At 41.0% G+C, this 17,741-nt stretch overlaps 1 protein-coding gene across 7 annotated transcripts in view; it reads right to left on the minus strand.

The window, feature by feature from the left end:
* The window catches only part of BACH2 (BTB domain and CNC homolog 2), a 332,177-nt gene that overhangs the window by 138,968 nt on the left and 175,468 nt on the right, over nt 1–17,741 (minus strand). For all 7 annotated transcript variants that reach the window (XM_045843206.1, XM_045843214.1, XM_045843205.1 and 4 more), the window contains one exon: nt 4,916–5,064. The gene's annotated coding sequence lies outside the window, so the exon portion shown is untranslated. The remainder of the gene's footprint in view (nt 1–4,915; nt 5,065–17,741) is intronic.

Raw genomic sequence — 17,741 nt, forward strand, 5'->3', positions numbered from 1 at the left:
AAACCTCAGTGAACTAGACATTTGAGGACAAGAAGATTTTTCTGTTTGTTTGTTTCAATTTTCATGTTAATTGACAGAGAGCTGGAAAGTGCTTCTGTGTTGAAAATCTTCCCAAAGCAGTTTCTTTTCCTAATTATAAAACTTTTAACCATTCTATAACTATCCTCCAGGGTACAGTAATTCTCTGCCTTTACTAAACCAAAACTATCTTGTTTTCTGAATCTTTATCTCTGAAAAAGGGAAGTGGGATGTGTGGGGTAGGGTGGGGTGTGTGGGAGGGGGTGAAGTGGGGGTGGGGTGGGAAGTAGGAAGGGTAGCTAATTCAGGGTTCTGGTTAGTTGGGTTCCAGGTACTCAGCCATCACTAAACATGAATTCAGTGCCTGGAACCAGCACATCCGATTCCTAGGAAACATAAGAGCCTCAAGGAGAGCCCCCAAGGGTCTGTTTTTGTTGGTATTCTCCACCTCATGTCCTCTCTCTGGGTGACTGCTGGACTGCTGTCAGTGTGTCTATCCAAAGTCATGGGCTGAATTAATTTGGATTGAATTCTATGTCCATGTCGTTTCAACTCAAGTGTAGGGCACATGTGGATGTCAAGGACTTACTTTTCTCCCTCTGAGACTTGCTGACTTGGATTTTCTTTTCTATAAAAACCTTTAGTTTCAGTTTTTATGATATCTTAGCAGCTACTTATGGCAACTGACTTCAAAACCTTCTATGCTTTGCCCTGTTCTCCATCACCTAAGTGAAGATTATGGAGGATTTATTTCTAAGCAGGTTTGGAAAGTCTGGGGTGGGAATGAGGGGACTAATATATATATATAAATAATTTAATATATATAATGATATACATTATGATATTATAATATATGAATATACCATATATTATATATGATATAAATGATAATTTATATTATATATGATATAAATGATAATTTATATTATATATGATATAAATGATAATTTATATCATTACACATATATAATTTATATAATTTATATAATCACATATAAATATACACAAATATATGAATAATATATAATACACAAATATATGTATAACTATATAAATGTATACAATTTATATTGATATATAAATGATATATAAATATATAATATATAGCTTATAATTATATACTATATAAAATGTATATTATAAATATATTATATGTATATAATTTTAACTTTGATGACTTACTTTACCTCTATTTTGGATCTACCTGTTCCTGAAGCCAAATATACACATATCTGTACACACATATGTGTATGTATATAGTATGTACACGTGTCATATAAATAATCTTCACGTCTTAAGGAGAGAGTGAGATACTTTAGAACAGGTTTCTGAGCTCTTTGAAAGTGTGGACACGTAAGCTCTGCTTTTCACAAATGACAGCCCTGGTCAGACCCAGAGGCAGGGCCTGAAAGTAGCTGAGGGAGACTGAAGAGAAACCGCAGCTACCAAGTCCCATGATCATTCTTCAAGGCCAGCTTTCTGGAAACACAGAATAAAAAGAAAACCCCCCAAACATGAAGACTGAATGGACTACACTCTGGGGCCCAATACTGCATATTCCTCACAGGACTTCAGGTCACTCACTAAATTGTTCTGCAATTTGTGAAGACAGGAATACTCAGTACTCCTGAGATCTGGTGATAGGCGGATAAATTACACTTCATTTGAGGTATTATAATAATTTGAGGCTCTGGTAGAGGAGAACTATGTGCTATCAATTTTCTCTCAAAGTTTTCATTTTCTATTAGGCCCCAATCTGGTTCCCATCTCCACGTCCACCTCCATTGATTAAGACCACGTCTGTGCTATAGCTACGCACGTGGCCCCACCACCCCATGCATCCCGGGCACTGCACATGGACTTGTTGAGGAGCACATGACTCTGATGCACCGGAGCAGCCCCACTACTGGAGCACAGGTGGGCGCACTGTGCCTCCGTCACGGTGAACTGGCTCTCCTACACTGGTAACGGGCATATTGGTAGAGATTACAGTTGTTCACGGCATTTCCCCAGGTAGTTTCTGGAAAATGTATCCTTGCCCCTACAGGAAACCCATTCCTAAGGTGAAGTAGAACATTCTGCAGATCCCTCACCCTGGCCCAGAAGCACGCCAAGGACAGCAGGGGAGCTGAGGGAGGTATGGGGGACATGGCCATCCATTCTCACGCCACCCTCACAGTCAAGCACTGGTTGTTACTCTGCACAATATTCTTGGAAGGAAGGGGAGCTCTGGTATTCAGTTCTTTTTATTGTGTTAAAATATACATAACATAACATTTACCATTTTAGCTATTTTTAAGAGTACAGCCCAGTGGTATTAAGTGCATTCACATTGTTTTATAACCATCACCACCATCCTTCTCCAGAACTTTTTCATCTTCCCAGAGTGAAACACTGTACCCACTAAACACTAACTTCCTGTTCCTCTCAATTCCTAGGCCTTGGCAACCATCGTGCTACTTTCAGACTATAAATTTGACTACTCTAGGTACCTCATATAAGTGGAGTCATACAGTACTTGTCCTTTCGTCTGGCTTATTTCCCTTAGTATCTTCAAGGTTCATCCACGCTGTAACCTGTATCAGAATTTCATCTTTTGAAGGCTGAATAATATCCCATAGTATGCACGTACCATGTTTGCTTTATCCATTCATCAGTTGCTGGGCAGGTGGGCAGCTTCTAACTACTGACTATTATGGATAATGCCGCTAGGAACATGGGTGTACAAATATCTTTAATTCCCAGTTTTCACTTCTTTTAGGTATATACCTGGAAGTGAAGTTGCTGGATCCTGTGGTAATTCGAGATTTTAATTTTTGAAGAACTGTCATACTATTTGGTGTTCAGTTATTTTTTTTATTAATAAATTTCGTTTTAGTGCAGCTTTAGTGCAGCAAAACTGAGGGGAAAGCACACGTGGTTCCCATAGACCCTTAGTCCCCAAACATGCGCGCCATTTTACAGAGTTGCTCTAAGCACCAGGTGACTTCACTGCTTCACCTGAGGGGGTGGGTGAGCAGGTCCTGCCAGAGCTTGAAGCCCTGATTACCTGAGACATCACAGAAGCCTTTTTCCTTCCCTGGCCTGTAGTTGTAAAAGTGACATCAAAGGTCATCCTATGGGAACCCCCGATGTGTGAATGTGGACACTCGCAGACGACAAAGGAGTAGGGGGTTTAACAAGCACCAGATCCACCCCACTTCCTTCCCTCCATGGCAAAGATGCTTTATAAACGCAAAACCTTCTTTCTGAGAATGCTGTGAGGAACAACTCATTAGTGCTTGACAGAGATGTTCTAATTTGTGAGGGTAGCATAGTAATAGATGACTACGTCACTCCCAACTCTGTCAGCCCTACTGCCGGCGCTGTCACCCTTTGGGCAGCCCCCTGAAGATAGCTTCGGACCAATTCCTTCTAGAGCTCTTTCATCCCCTATCACTTTTTGTCTCATTTTTCTGGTTTTGTGATTTCTATTTCAAACATATGCACTTTAATCTATCTCCAGGATTTCTGGCTCTGTTAATTTTTATGCAACAGATATACTCTCTCATTAATACATGACTATTTGGAAATTGCTTTATTAAGAGTGATTATTCTCAATTCCAGAGAATCATAGTAAAAGCACTGTACATTCTAAGTGATATTTTGAATGATAATGTTTACCTTACCCAAGAAAAATGCTATCAATCATAGTGCTTATCCACAGATTTAAAATGCCCAGAAGTTTCTCAAACATTTCCTGGACAGCAATGCTGATGTTATTTTTACACTCACATCAACTCAATGAAACAAAAGAAAAAAATGTTTAAAATTCCTACAATGAAAGCTTAGAAATATACATAATGCATATATAGTCACAGGCACATATGCACATTTACATGAATGCTCACATAGATCCAAGTGTGTATTTATTAAGCCAAATTCTTCTCTTTTTTTCTATCAACATGGAGCACGTTATTGTTGTCCTCAGCAGAGAGGTGACTGGCTCATGCCAAAGGTGAAATGACAACATGCTGATCCTCGAGGCCTGCCAGGAATGAGAACTCACGGCCCCACCAGACCTGAGCTAGCTGACGTGGTCGTTTTTTTAGAGGTGCCTCCCTTCTCACATGTGTTTTGTAAAAGCAAGGCACTGTTAAGTGTGTGAGGGGAGACACAGTATGACGATTCACTCTGAAAGGAAGCGATACATTTCCCACTCCAGCAAAACAAAAACTTTCCCCGTAAGTGTATCTAAAAGTACAAAGAGCACACTTGTGAAGGGACTGTTGCTGCCATTTCAGCCTAGTAATAGCCCTGTTAGTCACCCCTGTTGAAAACGAAGGGCACTGAATGCCTGGTACTCATGACTCTGGAGTGAAATTGTCAGAATAATGGCATCTCCTTGGCTGGACTTCAAATGTGACAGTGATGAGAGCACCTTCAAATTCTCTCTTCTGAAAGACAAGTCAAGTGCCTCACTAAATATATTAACTGAGTGATGTTCAATATTGAATATTTAATACACTGTTCTACCTTGAACATTCCTCCTCTCAGTCACACGAGCTAAAGCAGTGATTCTCACAGTGGGGTCCCTGGACTAGCTCTGTCAGTATCACCTGGACACTTGTCGAACAGCGAATTCCCAGCCACCCCTGATCTGCTGAATCAAAACTTCTGGGCACAGGGCCCAACAAACTGAACTGTAACAAGCCCTCTGGATAATTCTGAGGCAAGCTCGAGTGTAAGAACCAGCAATATGCAGAATCTAACCCCAGCTCTGTTTCTCGATTCTAATTCTCAAGATATTTTGTTTAAAGAAAAGTCATTCATGTGTGTTTAGGCTATTTGTTATTATCACCTAAGAAAATTCTTAGCATAGTTTGGTTTGAGAAAAGAAACCATCATCACAACTTACATGTAATTTTTCCAGGTCCTGTGCTGGCTTCGAGTCTTAGGATGCAGGGAACTGGATGCAGGGAGAGATGAGAAGGCTACAGCAATCCATTCAGACATGGACCCCAAAGCTTTGTGGGGCAACCTTGTGGCAGGTCAGTGAATGTCCACCTGATCGGGGAGGAAGAGTTGTCCATTAGCAGAGCAAACCTTGCATGTTAACGTTCCCCACTCCTGTTATCCGGTTCCTCCTTGCACCCTGCTTTTATGACCTCTAAGCTAACTTACTGTGCCTCTGGCTATGTGCTTCTTGACCCATCCACGTAAACAGAACATGATAAAACAGCCCATGGTATTAATGCCTGGGCTCAACCCCAGTCGCAGCCCTGTTCCCTGAGTACTTCCTCTGGAGGAGCATCCCTCACTGGGTGCTGTCTTGAGCCCCAGAGCAGCTTGGAGACAAATCAATTTCTCCTTTATTTCGTCTTATGAATGTTTTCTTGCAACAAATCAGAACACCTTGGTTTAAAAGACACATGTGGCTGTACTACAGAGGAAGGCAACATAGGAAGCAAATTTGATAAATGATAAAATGATAAATTTGAGAACTCTGACTGAAATGAGATGACTCTCTGATTGCCTCAAATATGTTTATTTTTAAACTAATATTACTTAGTTTTTGATGCTAAATGAATGTATGCCTATTGTAGAACATTTGGAAAATATGAAAAGGCATAAAGATCAACTCTAACCTTGACACTGGTAAATCATTAATGATATTTTGTTGTATAGGTCCATAATCCCTTAACTGAAACTTCTGGGCCAGCTGTATTTCAGAATTCAGAATTGTTTGGATTGTAGAGAGTATTACTATAGCACTACTATTTATCACATAATACCCCATCAGAGTCTGGAGCAGCACTCCCTAAACACATTAAATATTCCTGTGGCAAAAAAAGATGCATATTCCCATCAAGTCAAATAAAATAGAGCCTCACATTAGTTCAGGTCAAGTTTTTCTACCAAAGAAATTACCAAAAAGCCCTTTCTATTTTTGAAACCTTTTGGATTCAGAATTAGGGATAAGGTGTTGTTGGATCGGTATTCTCTTTTCATATATACAAAACACTCAGAGTTTTGTTTCTAATTTTTCATTCAATACTATATGAATGTGAGCATTTTCCCCATGTTAATGTTGTTATTTTTTTAAACATGCTTTTCAATGTCTACATAATATTACACCCTGTAGAAAAGGTTTTATTTATTTAGCTATTTCTCTCATTTTTGGAATTATGAAAAGCTGTACCATTTTAAACTCCTGCTGTAGTGTGAGTGCTGGTTAATTGTTTAATTGTGCATTTTATCCCAGGCAAGAAAAAAATACACCCACACTTTATACATCTTAAAGTTCTAATCAGTGACAACGATATTTAGGTTTTATTTTTGTTTTTCTTCTATAGAAGACAGTGAACTGTTTTTCACAAAATAAGAGCGACGAGATTAATGTAAATTTATCGTCCACTTGAACCTCACCAGACCAGACTGAGTGAGACCCGGGCAGTGGGAGAGTGGCCCCTGTGTCTGGGGTCCTCACTTGGGAGAGGGTATGAGGCGGTACAGAGATAATTCACACACTATCCTCTGAAGAGAAACAATTGGCTGCCAGTTATTTGTGGCCTGATAAATTCTGTTTCTGGACTACTACTGAGTCCTGGCATTTCCCTTCCTTTTGGTGTTTTCCTATTTCTTGACATTTTGCTGCTTCTCTGCATGGCCATCGGAGAGCAGAAAGAGCTGTGGAGACCAACATCAAATCAGACAGGTGCACAGCAATGGCTCTGGTGTGGGTGCCTCGTGTGCATTATCTCATTTAATGCTAAAAACTGGTGCCTGCAGAGTCTGAAAGTATGTGCACGCTCATCAGTCCTCTTCCACCCTAACACGTTGGGAGGAATCGGAGGTTTGCAATCGCAAAGATCTATTCAAGCCTAGTGTTTTGAATGAGCCCAAGATATTTCAATGACTTGATGATTTCCATTCTGGCTATAAATCTTACATTTTTGTCAGTGACCTCTATAGCATCTGGACAAAGCAGGGGAAAATGGCATAAATAAAATTCAGAAATAATTCTAGATAATAGTAAACACTTTGAAGGTTCTATATTGACAGGAGGGAGGTCGTATTTCACAGAACACAGCAGGGAGTTGAGAGTCCACTATATAATAGTGTACACACAGAGAAGACATGAAGACACATACATAATACACACTTTAAAAACCAAATAAACATACAAACATGATCTTCCCAAATGTATTATAAATTAGTAATGCTAAATCTGGGCTCACAACCCCAAGTTCCTTTCTATTTATAGCTATTTAAATTTTTTTTCTCTTTTCCCTTTACATGTATTTAACCTTACAGGATAATTGGTATAGAGAACACCACAATTTTTATAAGATAATAAAAGAGTATTGAAGAGGTATTTATTATATAGAATGAAATAATTTCATTCTTTCCCTCATCTATAAATTCAATTTCTGCATAGTAGAATATAGCATAAAGTATAAAATGGCTGAAGTAGAAAGAGGAAAAGGGAGATGTGAAAAAATTTCAATCTTATTTTGGAAGTGAGTTAAAATGATCTTCCCAACAATCTTATCTAAAAGTTAGGTATATTTCTATCAAGGTTAACAAAAGACAAAAGGTTATCAGACATGAACCATCTCCTTCTCTGTGGCTTCTTTTTATAATTTAAATAGCGTTCCTCTATAATTAGGTGTCAAGTGGGTAGACGGGCTTCTAGAAGAATTTTCTTTGCCATGATCAGATGATCACATGTATGGTTTATTGTCTAAGTACACAAGAGCTACAGGGTGTGAAAAATACAGTGGTGACAGAGGAAGTGACCCCTCAAAAAACATACTTTGTTTTTCCAAAGGGCCTCATTACTTGTGGGGGTGGGGGGTACACAAAAGCAAACCACCAGTAATAACAGAAATGATCGCCAGAACCTCTTCAGACACTCAAACTACACAACTAGCATTTCTAAAGCTAATTACAAATTTGGATTCTCTCATTTTAAAAATATACTTCCAAGCAACCCACTTCTGTTTTAATGCTGAACCAAAGTCTGTGCAATTGGCACAATATCAAAGGGGAAAAAAAAGCATTTCTTGAACAAAGTTACCATTTTCAATGTCACTAAATCTTCAATTGCAAAATACCACAATCTGAAAACTAGTAAGGCCATGTGGTTATGTTATGTTACATTTAGAAGAGTTTATAGTCTCCCAAGCCCCAGGAGACATAGGTCTCTGTGACTCCCAGTAGGTTTGTTCTTTTGGGCAGGTCATTCACTGCCTCTCACACAGTTCATAAGTGCCCGCACGGATTAAATGAGAGGGTGGACAAGAGAATTTTCGTAAACTGAAGACATACATAAAATGTTGGGCATCATTATTCTTTTTCGTAAGAATTACGTGAGCAATAAAGCCATTAATTCTCCTTTCACTGTTAAAGAAACTGACCACAGCCAAAAAAACAAAAACAAAAACAAAATTCTGAGTGACTCTCTATGACTTGATTTCTGCAGTAAATTGAAGAGGTTGGATGAAATGACTTTAAGGTCTTCTTGAGGCCAATGGTTCTTCGATCTGGGACTTGGCAGTGATGGGGCAGCCTGAAGAAGGACTCTTAGGAAGCAGTCCCTCCTGGAGGACAAGCCACCAGGAGGCCAAGGGCTGCACCCACCAATCTGAGGCCTACAGCACTGGAGCATGGTCCTTGAGCAGCCTTTTACCCTAAGGAATGAAATAGGTGTCAACTAACTCATTTGTTTGATTAAGGGGAGGTTGGGGGCAACCTATGCAAATGGCCAGGGCTCCTGATGCATATCAAGCAGCCACATGACAAGCTTAAAACAGCAGCTCTTTATTAATACAGATATTTCACTACTCTAACAACTGGTGTAGTGAAATAATTATACGAGGTCTGTCCAGAAAAAATGCAGCCACTGTTAATATAATGAGAATGGTTTGCATGACATCGATGTAACCTGGCAGCCAAGGACAGTGGACTGGAATGCACATGCATGAACAATGACGACTTCACTGTACTAGTCAGTGAGGGCAGGCGACACTGTTGAGTGAGCAGGTGTGCCATGTGGCTGTTGCATTAAAAATGACTGAGTGAGCAGAGCAACAAATCTGCATCAAATTTTTTGTTAAGCTTGAACATTCTTCCACAGAAACTATCTGGATGATTCAGAAGGCCACATCTATGGGCAACCGGTGATTGGCAGCTTCATTGTGACAATGCCCCCTCTCATGCATCACATCTTGTGCAGAGTTTTTGGCAAAACATCAAATCACCCAGGTGACTCAACCCCCTTTACAGCTCAGATTTGGTGCCCTGTGACTTCTGGCTTTTCCCCAAACTAAAATCACCTTTGAAAGGGAAGAGATTTCAGACCATTGATGAGATTCAGGGAAATACAATGGGGGTAGCTGATGGTGATTGGGAGAACTGTGTGAGGTCCCAAGGTGCCTACTTTGAAGGAGACTGAAGCATCATTGTCTGATGTACAATATTTCTTGTACATTGTATCTTCTTTAATAAATGTCTCTTTTTCATAGTACATGGCTGGATACCTTCTGGACAGACCTCATATAGTACTGGAAAGTCAGTGTGACTAACAGCCCTACTGTGACTTGGCTATAAGTTTCAAAGAGACAGCCACCTCTGTGGGCCACCCATACTTGGCTGAGCTCCTACAGTGCTGAGAGATGTAAAAGGGCTACTTTTTGTAGTGTGAGCACACACTGTGCTCACATGGGAATTTCACTTTATGAAGAGGGGGGCCACTAACTTAGGCCTTACTGATGATATTGTCCCAGTGATAATATGACCTCCCATGATGAGGAGAATGTTCAATATCCAGCTGTCTAGGATGGCAGCCACCAGCCACATGTGGCTGGTGAACACTTAAAAGGTGCCTAGTGAGAATGAGGCACTGACTTTTAAATTTTAATCAATTTAAATTCAAATAGCCGCTTGTTAGTGGTGCCTTTATTGGGCAGTGCAGCTCTATGTCGACTGCATCACATACTGGTTTTCTTGGGCATATTTCAGACCCCAGAAGCCCATGGGACAATAGCCATTCATTCAACAAGTATTTACTGACCTCCTGCGGGGTGCTGGGCACCATTTATGTATGTCAAAACAATGATGAAGAAGACAGCCACAGACATCCTGCCTTCATGGCGTTTCTCAGCTAGACCGATTTCCAAAGACCTCAGAAAAGCTTGAAGAGTTTTATCAGACTGCTCTTAGGAAAAGGTGGGTGAGGAAGAGATATGGTAATGCTACACTAAGCATGAAAGTGCCACTTTTTCATTTCTTCATATTTACTGTTAGAAAAGCCAGGGGAAAGTTTAAAAAAGAGATAGCTGAATGGTCACTATTCATTCACTTACAAGTAAAATAGCATACCCCAAATATGAGAAATTATCTGTAATTTCCTCTTTCAAAAATTTAAATTTACTGAAAAGAAAAAGTCGGTGGGACCTGCATTCTTAAGCTAAGAAAAAGTAAATGGCATTTAATTGCAGCAACAGCCATAAAAAGTCTAAGTGCGTCTCCAGCTGCAGCAGTGGGCAAAGGAGTGTTTACACCAATTAGCCGTGAAATGATCAGGTTTGCTGGAAGGTACTTCTGGTATAAGTCGGGCTGATTGCATTCTTTATCCCCACAACTCAACTCTTAGCTAAGATTTTTTAGTGGCTTTAATGGAATTTGATGAGCAAAGTCCTATTTGCTTTTCCCCAGGAAATGACAGGTGGAGGTATTTTTATCTACATCACAAATCTAATTATCAACAACATAATTTCTAAGAAATATAAGAGTGGTTTGGTTTAATGCTTTTCTGATTTCCAATATTATTTCCCGTGAATTTCTCTTTCCTATTCTAATTCCCTTTTCCTACCTTGCTGGGATTTAAAGCAATACAGATAAGAAGACAAAATATTCAGAATTGATTCATGTGCTTGTCTGAACCTGAATTTCAGGTTTGCTTAAATATAAAAGTCCAGGGTCATCATGCTCTAGGATACAGTGGGGTTTTTTTTGTTTTTGTTTTTTAAGATTTTATTTATTTACTTATAGAGAGTGGAAAGGAGGAAGAAAGAGAGGAAGAGAAACATCAATGTGTGGTTGCCTCTCAGGTGACCCCCACTGGGGATGTGGCCCGCAACCCAGGCATGTGCCCTGACTGGGAATCGAATGGGCGACTCTTTGGTTCACAGGCTGGTGCTCAATCCACTGAGCCACACCAGCCACAGTGGATATGGTGTTTTTAAGCTAATTCTCCCTGCTGTATTTTATAGTATCACTTGAAGTGAAAACTTCACCAAGGAAAACAAGCTGACTTTGCTCAGCATCACAAGGTTGTACTTGGATGACACCATTGAGCCAATCTAATTTCCCAGCTTCAAAACACCATTCCAGCCTCACTGCCCAAAGTTACACTATTGATTTTTAAGGCTAATAAATGACTCTCGCACATCTCCTCCCACCCCCAGCACACACACACACATATGGACACACTCCATCACTTTTTTCCTTTGGATTGGGTAGAAAGATAAAATTACAGTGGTCAGAAAACAAAATCAATGTTCAAAACTTAGTTCTAAAAATGCAAATTGCATGCAGAGACTATTATCTGCTAGAAAAGGTCAAATGTCAAGTGTTCTGCTGGTCCCGTGCTGTATAAAAATATTACTGAAAATTTGGTGACAGCTTTAGTAATAAACATGCTGTGGGGGCCCCAGAGCCCTTGCTCACACTCAGAACTGGGGACTGAAGCACTCACACACCACTGCATGGCCAGAGGGCATTCAAACAAAGGGGGTCAACTGATGTTATTTTTTTGGAAACTACAGAGACAAAATTTTTAAAATCTACATTTCAAACAGAATTTAAATAGTCACTGTGTATGGCAGAGACCTTTGAATCACAGTCTGTGGCTTTTGTGTTTTGTTCTACTGACATGGGAAGGTGGTGCAAGGAAACGTGCTCTTTTTTTTTTTTACAACAGAAAGAACTGGCGGGGAGATTTGGCCATTTCAGACAGGATGGAGAAAATGAAGATAAAACACCTCTGAAAGTTTCCACTTACACATTTCAGGTGCTGGGACAAAGTTATTCTATTAGTTGGAGAACCACAGCTAGAAAAGTCGCTTCTTTGATATTCAAGGTGTTTAAATTCCCCAAATACAGTGAATAGCTTGTTCAGATTTTTTGCCTGTACCATAACAGGATGATGCAATCAGAACTGCTTGCCATTAGATAATTCAGAGATAAGAAAAAGCTAAAAAGAAACAAGCGCTGAAAATAGACAACCTGAAATTAATCTTTGAGTTTCTATAGAGTTCATGTTATAAAAATGTAACACTGGACTGTATTCATTAATATTATTTCCATCTACTGAAACTTCTATGTGCTAGGAACCATGCTAGGAACTGTACAAGTGTTATCAGCTCACAGGGTGGGTGAGAGAACCATGGCTCAGAGGGGCCAATGCCTTGCCCAAGGTCACATTCATGCAAAGAGGATGACATGCAGCTGAGTCCTTGTCCACCCGACCCTAAAGGCCACACTTTTCCTGCGCCACACTGCCACCCACTACAGTTTGGGTGACTACATCTCTCTCCCCAAAGAAAACATAACCTCTTTTATATATGCTGCCAGTAAAATGTCAAGTAAAGTGATAAAGCTTCAGGTTCTACAGCAATTTAATTATTTGTGTAAAAAGAGTTGATTAGCTTGTTAGTACTAAAATGATTATATTTCATCAAGTATATTAAAATTAAATTTTTTGAGTGCAGTTTCTTAAAAAAAAAGGTACTACCAGGTATCTTATTAAATATGACCCAGATCATTCTCTGAAGGCAAATTAGAAGCACAGACACCTGCCTTGGCCACGGAATATGGCAGTGAAAACACAGTGTCAGGTACCTCACTCTGGTCCCAGTCTTTGAAGGGCATCACGATTCCTGCAATGCCCAAGCAGAAAATGCCTGAAGTAGGTTCTAATGTGCCATTTAATTCAAAATATCGTATTTTCCACCATTACATCAAAGACAATGCATGAAATCATGCAGACAGTGACCAAGTTTGTTTGCAGGCATGCAGACGGGCTGCGTTGTAGAGGCTGCCTGACAACTAGTGAAGGACCATTTCTTGAGAACTCAGATGGGCTTGGCCTGGGCTCTTCAGGGCTCTCCATGTCTGACAGCTTTGCCTCCCCGTGTGCTTCATCTATCAGCCAGAAAACTTGCAAATTCCTGCTCCTTTGTGGGGAGCTGCACATGCCTGCCAGCCTCATCTGCCAGGGGCAGGTGCCCCTTGACTTTGAGGTTGCACAGGTGGGTCCCATACAAGGCAAGTTGCTGCTGGACTGTCCCCATATAAGACCAGTGGGGTTTGCACTGAACCTATGTATCACTGCAGCAAGGGCGAGAGCTGCAAGCCTGGCCAGCGAACTTGAAGATGTGCGAGGCATGTGGCGTCTGAGAAGTGTGAAGCATCCTTTAGGAAAAGGCATTACATGGCCCCTGCTGTCCAGCCCAAACCATAGAAGTTGTATTTGATTTTTCTCCCTCCTTCACTTCTAACATCTGATCCATCAGGAAGTGCTTTCATTCTACCTTCAACTTACATCTAAAATCTGTCCACCCCTCCCTGTATCTATTGCCACCACCATCATTTCTCATCACCGGCTCACTGCTACCAACAGAGTAACTGGTCTTTTTGTCTGCAATTCTCTCCTGGAATCATGGGTCCCCAAGACCGCCCCAGGTTAGGTGATTCCGTAGGAGACTAACATAAGGACCTAATGTGCATGAAAGGTTTTGTTAGATGAAATGCAACCCCCTCCCCCAAAGTTTATTTTCTACCTGTCTTTTCCTTTGATCCTTTTTTTGTACTCACAGCTACGATTTATTACAGCCAGCTTGAACCCTGACAGGAGACTCTGGCCACACGCCTGCCCTTACCCTCCCCTCCAGCTGCCATCTCCCCACAAGACTGCTTCTCCCACAAAGGCTCTGCTTCCTGCTGCTTCTTCCTCACATGACAAACTCTGCTTCTCTCTCTGGATTTACAGTCTCCACGTTCCTGCCACCATCTGCCTTGTATAAAAATCAATCATGCTTAATCTTGCTGTGGTCACATACCCTTCAGAGAATCTGGGGTTGCAGCCCCGAGTGCCGCTGTACCCACGACCATGTGGCACCACCAACTCCAGTCTTGCAGCCATCCTTCACCCAGCCCGGAGTCCCCCTCCAGGCTCCTCCTCGTCCCAGCCCAGCTGTCTGTCCCAGACCACCTCAGCCCTTTCTCTTCCTTGTCCCGTCTCCAAACTCCTGGCTGATTCTTGGCGGGCTTGAGGAAGAGAAAGAATGCGGAGCAGAGCAGAGCGCAAGTCCAAAGCAGCAGAAGCTGCTGTTTGTCCATATGAATTTTATACTGTTTTGCAGACCTTAAAAAAATTTTGTTTGTAACCCACAGATCAGCAGAACTGAAAGGTGTTTAGAGATCAATGAGTCCAATCTCCTCACTTTACTAATAAGATGTGAGGAAAGGAAGGCAGAAAGGAGAAAGCATCTATTGAGGGCTTGACATCTGTTTGGGATACACAGTCTCAGGCCTCATAGCCAGTGAGCTCAGAGTTGGGACCACACAGTAGTTAAATGAGAATTTTCATCCCACACGTTTTTGCCTGTTACGTACACATTCATTTCAGACATAGGAAAGGGCTTGACATTTAACATACAAAGGTAATTGGAATTCCCATCTCAAAAGGAAAATGTTTTTTTCCCTCTGTATTATCCAATACATTTTTTTATTGTGGTCAAATATGCAAAACCTAAAACTTATCATTATAGCTATCTTCCAGTGTAGTGTTCAGTGGGATGAAAGTCATTCACTTCGCTGTATGGTCATTGCCACCACCCAACCCACCACATTTTTAAGTGTTTTCTGAATAATAAATCCAAAATAAGATTGAAGGATTCCTCCCCCACAAAAAACATTGAAGGAAAACACAGGCAGGAAATAAACTTTTGTAGGGGTGACATTTTATCCAACATGACCTTTCATACATGTTATGTTCTCTGTGACATATTCTCCATTACTCCCTTAGTCTTGAAGCTGGAACTCTCAGAATGCTAGTCACCAGGTCAAAAGGTAGCTTTTGTTGTTTCTCTAGGATCTACATCACTGTACCAGCTTACAAAAACGTTATACAAGGCAGGGCAACGCAACTTGCCATGCCTCCTTCGTAAAAAGGTAAGTTAAACAGTATTTCTTGGAAAGACAGGCATTTACCAATGCACTACATCTAGATGGAGCTGTCCCCGCTACTCCAGTCTGTTTCTAAGCAGGGTTTAAAAATGTTGGCACAGAGCACAAAGAACGTTCCTTAGCTATTCAGCATTTAGTTCAACTCCACAATATATTTAGCAAGATTTTTTTCCCCTTCCCTTCTCGGTTTAATGACCTCAAACGTACCAACATCCTGTCTTACCTAATCCCCTAACAAGTTCTATCAAATGCCAGGACAGAATCAGACAGCACTGCAGGCAGTGAGATCATTTGCTAAGAATTCATTTTTATTCCAAAAATTAGGAGTGCCAGACCATTTAACACAATCTATCACACAGCCAGAAAATTAGCCTGGCATCTGAAGAGAAACATCTAAACTCATTTTTAAAACCCTTTTTCCCATCATAGGCCCTTTAACAACCTGATGACTCTCCCCAGAAAAAGATGCACAGACACAAACCCCTTTAACATAAAAGAAAGGGCTCAGGGACCCTTAAGAGCCTGTGAATCCACGAATCCCTAAGAGTCCGTGGACCCAGGTTAAAAGCCCCTGCTGTGAATGAACTCGGACAAGAGTTCCCTTGTCCATGGGCCCCTGTGCCAATGACTCCTGGTCCCTGGAGCACCCCAGGGTGACATTTCCTGGTGTCACTTTAGTCTCTGGATGTGAAGTGACTTTCCTTGTTTTGCCTTCAGGAACACGCCCACCTGGCTGCTGCTCAAACTTAGTCAGCCCAGCTGCACCTTTCACCACCAGTCGGCCGGCCCCACTGGCAGTACTCAGCTTTCTCTCCAGTCTACGACGTGCTCGCACTGCCCTGATATTCTTGGGTTCTGCTATTTAATCCGCTGTCACGGACCATGCTGCCGGACCCCGTCTCTTTCCCTGTTGGCCTTTCATGGCACTCTCATGATTTAAAAAATGAACACTGACTTTTTTCTTTACCATAAAAGTAACAGTCTCCAAGTTTGTATTTAAGTCCTTTGCTTTTTCTCCAAAAGCACCCTTTAACCTTTCACACCTTTGCCCCTTGGGAATAATATGCCCATCGCTATAAGCAGCAGGCCCTGGCATCTCTACCCGACACGACACAGGGTTCCTGCCTCAGGAGCCGTGGGAAGAGAACAGCCTGAGTCAGACAGACCCGGTTCCATCCCAGCTTACTAGCTGACTGAATCTGGACAAATGATTTAAATGAAAGCTCAATTTCCTACTATGGAAAATAGATATGATAACACCAGCCTTCAGAGTTTTTTTAAAGGATGATTGAGTTGACAGATACACAGTTCCTGTGACAGAAAAGACTTGTAAATGGTGATTCCCACTTTCCCCTCTCTGACTCTTTGCTTATAGCATTTGGCATACATTCTACATTTCAGAAGCAACCCTTGCTACTCTCCATTAGGTGGGTAGGACCACTTATGTTTTAAGTCTTAGGTATGTAACTTTTAAAACAGGTTCATTGAGATATAATTGACATACCATAAAATTCAGTGGTTTTTAGCATATTCACAGAGTTGTGCAACCATCACTACCACTACCATCTAATTTCAGAACGTTTTCATCACCCCAAATAAGAAACCCCACACCCCTTGGCAGTTACTCTTCATTCCCCCTTACCCCCAGCCCTCAACAATCACTAGTCTACTCTCTGTCTCTACGGATTTGCTTATACTGCACATTTCATATAAATGGAATCATATACTATGCAGCCTTTTCCATTTAGCTTCATTTACCCCACATAATGTTTTTAGGGTTCATCCATGTTGTACTATGTATCAATTCCTTCCTTTTTATGGCTGAATAATAATCCATTGTATGCACATATCACATTCCATTTATCCATTTGCTGATGGACATTTGGGTTGTTACTACTTTTTGGCCATTAGAATGATGTTGCTATGAGCACTTAAGGACAGTTGGTATAAGTGGACATATGGTTTCAATTCTCTGGGATATTCTGTATACTTGGGAGTGGACTTGCTGGGTGTGATGGCTAATTTTATGTATCAACTTGGTTAGCCATGATGTCCATATATTTGATCAAATGTGTCTGAATGTTGCTCTGAAGGTATTTTTCACATGAGATTAGTATTTATGTCAACAGATTTGAGTAAAACAGATTACCCTCTTTTATGTGGGTGGCCCTTATTCAATCAGCTGAAGACCTTAAGGACAAAGACTAACCTCTTCTAAGGAAGAGGGAATTCTGACAGCTGACTGCCTCTGGACTTGAACTGCAACATCAGCTCTTCCCTGGGTCTTTGGTCTTGCCGACCTACCCTACATATGTGAGCCTGCCAATTCCTTAAAATAAATCTCTCTGTTTATATACACACACCCTATTGGTTCTGTTCCTCTGGAGAATCCTGACCAATATACCAGGTAATATGCTAACTATATATTTAACATTTTGAGGAATCCCCAAACTGTTTTCCCAAAAAGCTGCACCATATTACAATCC

Source organism: Phyllostomus hastatus, unplaced genomic scaffold, assembly GCF_019186645.2.
Source record: "Phyllostomus hastatus isolate PE091 unplaced genomic scaffold, TTU_PhHast_1.1 phas_contig_40, whole genome shotgun sequence".
NCBI classification, from domain to species: Eukaryota; Metazoa; Chordata; class Mammalia; order Chiroptera; family Phyllostomidae; genus Phyllostomus; species Phyllostomus hastatus.